This window comes from Micromesistius poutassou (genome assembly GCF_964030765.1).
Source record: "Micromesistius poutassou genome assembly, contig: SCAFFOLD_1229, whole genome shotgun sequence".
NCBI classification, from domain to species: domain Eukaryota; kingdom Metazoa; phylum Chordata; class Actinopteri; order Gadiformes; family Gadidae; genus Micromesistius; species Micromesistius poutassou.
This window is the reverse complement of record NW_028177624.1, coordinates 1-7,500: the sequence shown is the minus strand read 5'-3', so window position 1 is coordinate 7,500 and position 7,500 is coordinate 1.

Here is a 7,500-nt window from a genome sequence, read left to right as displayed (position 1 = left end):
GGGTGCTCAGTAGCCTACCTTGATCAATAATTAATTCAGTTTCGATGCAAACATAAACATAACAAAACATCTGTTAAGGCTTGACGTCTTTATGTCTCACGATATAACTTATTGGGAGGATTGAAATCAGAAGCCTTAAATCGGCCTTTAAGGAACAGTAGCTTTATGCATCATTCTGACACCGATCACGTGAGTTTGAGCCAACAAAGTATGTCTAGTCTACTTATTAAATAATTATTTATAACGTTGATTACATTTTTGACGGAGACCAAACAGAGAAAAACATTGACGGCGAAGCGCTTGGCTGTCGGAGATGCAATTCTTTATCCTGCCACAAGAGGGACCCCGCCGTTTAACTTAACTTTAACTACAAAAAAAAGTCACACAAAATAATTGCTTGTCACTCAGGACTCTAAGCATTTTCGTGGCTTCATTTTGAAATATAATTCAACAAAGCCCTTGAAAAGTAGGTCTTATTTTTTTCGGGATATTGACAAGTTTCCCTTCCAGTTCTAGTTTAACTAAAAGGGGGAGAAAATGTGGGCCTATCTGGTTTAAACAAGACACACCTGAAGAAGGCTACTTCAGGAAGGTTCAAATCTCTTCCCTCACATTACCCAATGGTAGACTGTTTGTACTGGGCAGCTTCCAGTAGCTAATATTAGAAGAGCAGTTGGGCAGCTCCCATTGGGTCTCAGTAGTTTTGGTGTGCATTAACCAACGGTTAAATAGCCCTACTCCTGTCCTGCTGGGATTCTCCCAGTTGTTAATCCATATGAATAGGCCTGTGATACCTATAGTCATTAATAAACAAACATCAACACTTCAGCACATCTGCCAAGATTAGAACTAATCTGATTGCCACGTCAGTTCAGTGCAGGTCTGCTTCTATTCAAAGAGCTTGTTGTCTCCACCGCCGATACATTGTGTTTTCTCATTGGTCCAACAACAGCTTGCAAACTTATTGGAGTGTCTGGTTCCCTCTGATGTGCCCGTCAACACTCTGGGTTTAAATTTAGTTGCTGACGTTGGCCTACTGAGAGCACGTTGCCAATAACTCTGATATAAGGCGGAATCAACGCGTGTTGACAATAGCACGCGATAGCGCGGCGGGCTTATGTGTGTGTTGCAGATGTGTTGTCAGTAGCTTGTGGTGCTTTCTGTGCGCTCACGCTGCCACGCTATCAGGTGATATGTATTCACATTTACACTGCTCCCTGTGGCCGCGTGGCCCGGCGGCGGCGCAGTTAGCTTTACTTTGGGATTACTTATTACCAGTGTCCACGCTAGGTCAAAGGTCAGAGCCACAACATCCTGATACTAACTCTACTTGACCTGGTGTGATACTGTGTATGTGTGTCTGCTTGTGTGTGTGTGTGTGTGTGTGTGTGTGTGTGTGTGTGTGTGTGTGTGTGTGTCTGTGTGTGTGTGTGTGTCTGTGTGTGTGTGTGTGTGTGTGTGTGTGCAACAGATGTCCTGCCCCCCCCCCTGCCCCAAACAACAGGTGAGGTGTCATGGTAACTGTATCTATCCTATCAGCATCCCTGCATGGGTTTGGTAATACATATACCCCATTTGTGTAAAACACACACACACACACACACACACACAAACACACACGTCTATATATTTATATATATATATTTATACATCCATATAGATATATACGTAGTGTGCTTACATATACTTACAGATAAACACACATATTTTAGCAACTGCCACGTTAAAATAATGCAGCCATTAATTATACAGTTGTCCCATACACACATACTATGAACACATGCACGTGAAAGTTAAACATTCCATAACATATGGAACATAGCTCTCTGCCTACAGCCTCCATCTCCTTCCCTCTCTCCAAAGGCTTGGTTTCCAGGCAATTCACCGTCTTCTGGTCTATCGATATACTTATCTCTCTCTGGTTCTGACTGACTTGCTCTTAGCAACTGACTCTGACTGGGTCTAAGGGTTTTCTGAGTCTGCCTAGTTCTGACTGAGTGGTTCCTACTGATTGGTTCGGACTGACTTGTTTTAACTAGTTCCTACTGACCGGTTTTGACTGACTAGTTCGGATTGGTTCCTGCTAACTGGTTCTGGTTGACTGGTTATTTTTGAGTGGTTGTGTGACTGACTGGTTCTGATGATTAGGCTGGATTGGTTTACGTAATAATTTTGAGCCTACTAGACTACTACAACATAAAACTAATTAAAAATATCTATTTGCTTATGTTAAACTTTAAAAAGAATTTGCAGGTCAACGAATAATTTTGAATTATGGGTGAAACAAATGTCTTTGTGTGTACATACAGCCACATATTTAACTCGCATGCATTGTCAAGCAGAAACACCCATGAGCCACAGACAGGTGCTAGAGCTGGACCCATCAGACAAGACCACAGGCAAGGCACGAGGCAGACAGACAAGACATAGAGAGACAACCAGGTGAAGCGACGGGGAGAAGGCAGGCGACGGACGGACAGACAGAAGACCGAGAGGCAAAGGGACAGAGCGGTCCATCCAATCCCAAAGCACTTCAGCATCGTAAGCTATGTGGCTCTCTGGTCATCTGATCAAGGGGGATTCATGTTACCTACGCCACACTGCAAACTCCCTCCCTCTGTCTCTTCGACCCCTTCTCTCTTCTCCCTACTCACATTCCATCCTTTCTTCAACTCCTCCTCTTAGTTCTCCCTCAGTTCTTTCCTCCAGTCCCCTCTCTCAGTCTCTATCCAGCCTAATCCTAGTGTTACTCTCCAGGTTTGCTTAAATGAGGGTTGCCCTGGAAACGTTGTTAGTGCTGCGAAACGCCAACTAGTAGTGTTATGGTACACGGTAAACTGCCCAGCACAACTCCCTGGAACCTGTCTACTTGAGAAGCAATCGGAGTGGCACTTTTGCTCGTGGGCAGTGTAGCAGCGATAACACTGTCATAGCTTCCTGCTCAAATATTCTAACTTTTATCTCTTCATCTCTATGTCTCTTCTCCTCTCTCTCTCTCTCCTGTTTCTGCTTGTGAGCTGGCCACAACTTTACAATCACCTCAGAGACATGCAAGTCAGGTCCGAAGCAACAAGCAACAAAGTAACTGTCAGTTAAATTTCCTCCAACTCTTTATTTCCTCCATCTCTATCCTCTCTCTGTCTCTCTGTGTGTGTGTCATTCTCTCTCTCTCTCTCTCTCTCTCTCTCGAATTCTCTAGCTCCCTTACTTTCACACACACACACACACACACACACACACACACACACACACACACACACACACACACACACACACACACACGCACATGCACATGCAAACAGACACATCATCCCAAACCGACAACATTGTTCCCTGTATAAACAGTCTATTCTCTGATTGTGGTCCAGGTACCATTCAAGGCCCAGGCAGGAGAGGGTGGTTGTGGCCTGGGCCTTTAATACAGACCAACAGACTGGCAGGCAGGCCCTACCAGACATACAGAAAGACAGATAGAAAGATAGATGGAGTGATAGCTAGACAGAGCCCCCCCCCCCCCCCCCCCCCCCCCCCACCACCACCACCACTAGCTCAACAGGTAAGGTGAGAATCCAGTTCCCCGGCAGCACAGCAGCTCAACCCTTTAACTGGGGGCTGGGGGGGCATTGTTCCTCTCTCCTCTGATCTCCAAAACTTTGATCAAAGTTCACAGCAGAGCAACCCCGTGTACAGCTACTGCCTAACTGTAGGATGGTTATATAAATGAGCCACAATCATAAAGGTGTACCCACACACACAATCACACACACGGACAAAACGTGTTAGATAAGATGACTTTTATTATTCCCAGAATGGAAATTTGGGAGTGACATCTATTTGAGAAAGTAATGCAATTGCCGGTGGACACCTTTCCTCCAAAAGTAAGAGACAACAAGTCTGTGTGTGTACACAGAGGCAGATTAGTTTCAATACTGGTCCAATTTCCAGATTGAGGCGGGTGTTAAGTCCTTCGCACTGAGGTATAAGAAGCTTCAGGCGTGCGCCCAGCAAGCCTATAGCTGATGTTCAATGGACCTTACTCCCGCCCCTCCGCTATCTCTCCCCCCCCCCCCCCCCCGCCCTTATCTTCGCCTACACCCACCCCCAAAACACGCACTGAGCGGTGTGCGTGAGGTATAAACGCTGTGCGCACCGCCCATCGACAACTTATTGCGTTTCGCCGTCTCACACTTTCTCTGCACCTCCAACCACACGGCAGAGGAGGCGGCAGCAACAACTGCTCCCTACAAATCAGCCGTCACCATTAACAAACAGGTTTTCTGCCCTCCCAAGCTCCTCCGCTGCTGTCTGCTGCTGCTGCTTCTGCCCCCATCCCCTCCCCCCACAACCCCCACCCGTTCTTATCTTCTGGGCGGTGCTGACTCCGGAGCACATGTTGAAGCGTCGAACTTGCTACATCTCTCTCTCTCTCTCTGTCTCTGTCTCTGTCACTGTCTATCTCACTCTCTCTCTCTCTCCAAATGAAAACAACACGCAGACGTTCGTTATTTGCGACTTTACCGCAAGAGCAGATCATTATAGAAAGTTGAACGCCCGCCCTGTTTTCTGGTTTAGCGCGTATGAATGGCGAGAGGAGAGTGAAAATAGGCGAGTGAGTTCCTCCTTCTCCTTTTTTTTTTTAACCCCATCGAGCAGTGAAGAAGAAAGAGAGGGAGGGGAGGGAGAGAGAGAGAGAGAGAGAGAGAGAGAGAGAGAGAGAGAGAGAGAGAGAGAGAGAGAGAGAGAGACACACACACACACACACACACACACACACACACACACAGAGCGAGCACCATGTGCTTGTCATCCCCCACACTACCGACAGGTGTTGGTCTCATGTGACTGCCCCGTTTGCCTGCCTGGACAACTCTCCAATGGAGGAGGAGGAGGAGGAGGAGGAAACCAGCTCAGTAACGTTTCATCAACAACTGCGTCGACTTATGGACGGCGAAACCGGCGTAGCCTATCGGGACGTCTCGTTTAAAGGGGGTTTGCGTGCGCAAACGCACGTTTTGCAACGGCTACGTTTAAACTCCATCTTGAGTTAGAGATGCCTCGCCTCCTCCACTCACATGGATGAATCCACCCTTTTGTTGCTGGCGAAGTAGCGATAGTTTGCTCCTTGGCAACGGCTTGGGAGCCATGGTTACGGTCTAATAAATAACATCACACACTCGCCAACTTCGTCGTTTTCGAGGCCGTCAATGGAATCGAGAGGCGATGCAACTTTTTGTTGTCTGTTGACTGTTAATAATGTTGATAGTTTAATTAATCTTTATTGCTATTCCGGTAATTATCTTCAACAACAAACCTATTTTCATAGAGCCTATGAAAATTAAGAATAGATGTAGCCTACCATATCATGTGTTAAACCTTTGTTTGATGAAATGACCGCTACATGATTTTAATAACAAAACAAGATGAACACATGTCAACATGCATCTGGATGAACACACCCAGTCCGGGGGGGGGGGACACTAGGCCTAGCCTGTGTGATGTGAATTTACAGCCGCTCGCAGAGGACTTATAAGCACTGATAGGATTAGAAATGTAATGCCATTACATATGGTCGTCACCATCCTCCTCCCCATCACTCCCCGCTTAAAGGTGTAGTGTTTAGAGTTGAGTGGCATCTAGCAGAATGGATTCAGCAGACGTCTATATTCATCAGTATGTTTTGATGAGTGCATAATCCCATGAAAGTAAGAATTGATGTGTTTTGTTTACTTCAAATTTGCCCTTTAAATGAATGGGTCCAACTTTCACAGAGGCCTCCGTGTTGCAGTGTGTTGCTACAGTAGCCCAGAAGATACAAATGGCTCTGGAACGGACAATACAATTTCTAAATATAAACAGAAACTTCATGACTTGTAGACCATGACATTGCCTTGGATGTTTTTGGCACCTTACAGGCCACCGTAGCTTCTCCTACCTCATGGGAAAGGGAGTGGTGGGGGTGGGGGGGGTATACAGTTGGTAGTAATCTGCAGCCACACCGCTAGATGCCATCAACCCATCAACACTACTTCAGCTTTAACAGACCGGGGTCTACCGCTTCAAAAATGGGTTGTGACCAAAAATATTAAATATTTAACAAAATAAAATTCATAAAATGGTTTCATGAGAGTAAGCCTACAAGTATGATATGTCATTTAATTCATATAAATTAAACTAAGTGTTTTACGTTGTCTGGAAATTTTCGAAGAGGGCGCCCTGTTAGCTATTGTTAAGCTGCACTTGTGGCTGGCTATAGATGTTTGTACAGTCTAGCAACAGCTGTTTTACAGAAAGGAAGGAACCTCCGCTGGGAGAGGGAAGAGATACACACACAAAATGGAGAATTTAGCTCTGAGTTGAGTTTAAAGTCTCAGCGCATTTGTAGTATAAAGGTTGGATGGTTGTGTGTGCACACACACACACACACACACACACACACACACACACACACAGACAGACACACACACACACACACACACACACACACACACACAAAGTAAATACCAATCCAACAACAGCATCTGTGAATGTGTGTTAGTCAAAACAACATAGACCTATTTTTTTTCCACTAACAAACATTAATTAAGCCCTATTATATTTCAGGGATTTAACAGCCAACCAGAAAGAAGTAGCCTACATACCCCTACAAGCTGATGAGCTATTTATTTATTCATTTGCAGAGGACCTATTTGTTGAGCTTGAGGCCAAACCATTTCCCATTTACTCCACCCCGCCTCCTCCCTTCATCCTGGTAGGCCAAGCAACAGGCGGAGGCAGCCGGTGAGAGGGACTCTTCCTGCCCGGCTCTTGCTGCTCTGCTTGCAGCCGGCGCCCGGAGGGGAGGGGATGGGAGGGGAGCTGGGTGTCTGCTCCTCTCCGCCAGTGGTTGATGAGATGGGGCTGGGAGGGGTCTGTATCTGGAGATGGGGCATGGAGGAATGTGAGAGTTAATATGCCTGCCCGGCAGCAGCAGCAGCAGCAGCAACAGCGGGCAACAGAGTCGAAATGAAGTGTAATAAAAATACAACTTTAAAGTGCGCATACAAGTTTAGCGTCGATCGTATGTTTTGGTTTTCCATTCGCATGATCCCACGTTTCATCGTGCTCAAAACAAGTAACTTGCGTTTCAAGTCGACTTGTGATGATCCTGTCCTCATAAGTTGTATGTGGTGAAGTACGCCTATTTATATCCTTTAAGGCACACCACATCCCCGTGGGTCTCCTGATGGCTAATAACTTTAACTTGAGCAACGCAGCCTTTTACAAAGTACTCTCGCAGTGGGAAGGGGACTCGTGTTTGGTGAGGCTCGCCCGGAAACGCACGACAGTGTGGCGTGGCGTCCGAAAGGTAAACACGCGAGAAAAAAAAGTGATGGAATTCGCCCAAGAGTTTTCATTTCGAACAAAACTTTATTTTTTTGATCGTCGTTGGGAATGAGAGATCGGGACGAAGTGATAGAAAGAGAGAGAGAGAAAGAGAGAGAGAGAGAGAGAGAGAGAGAG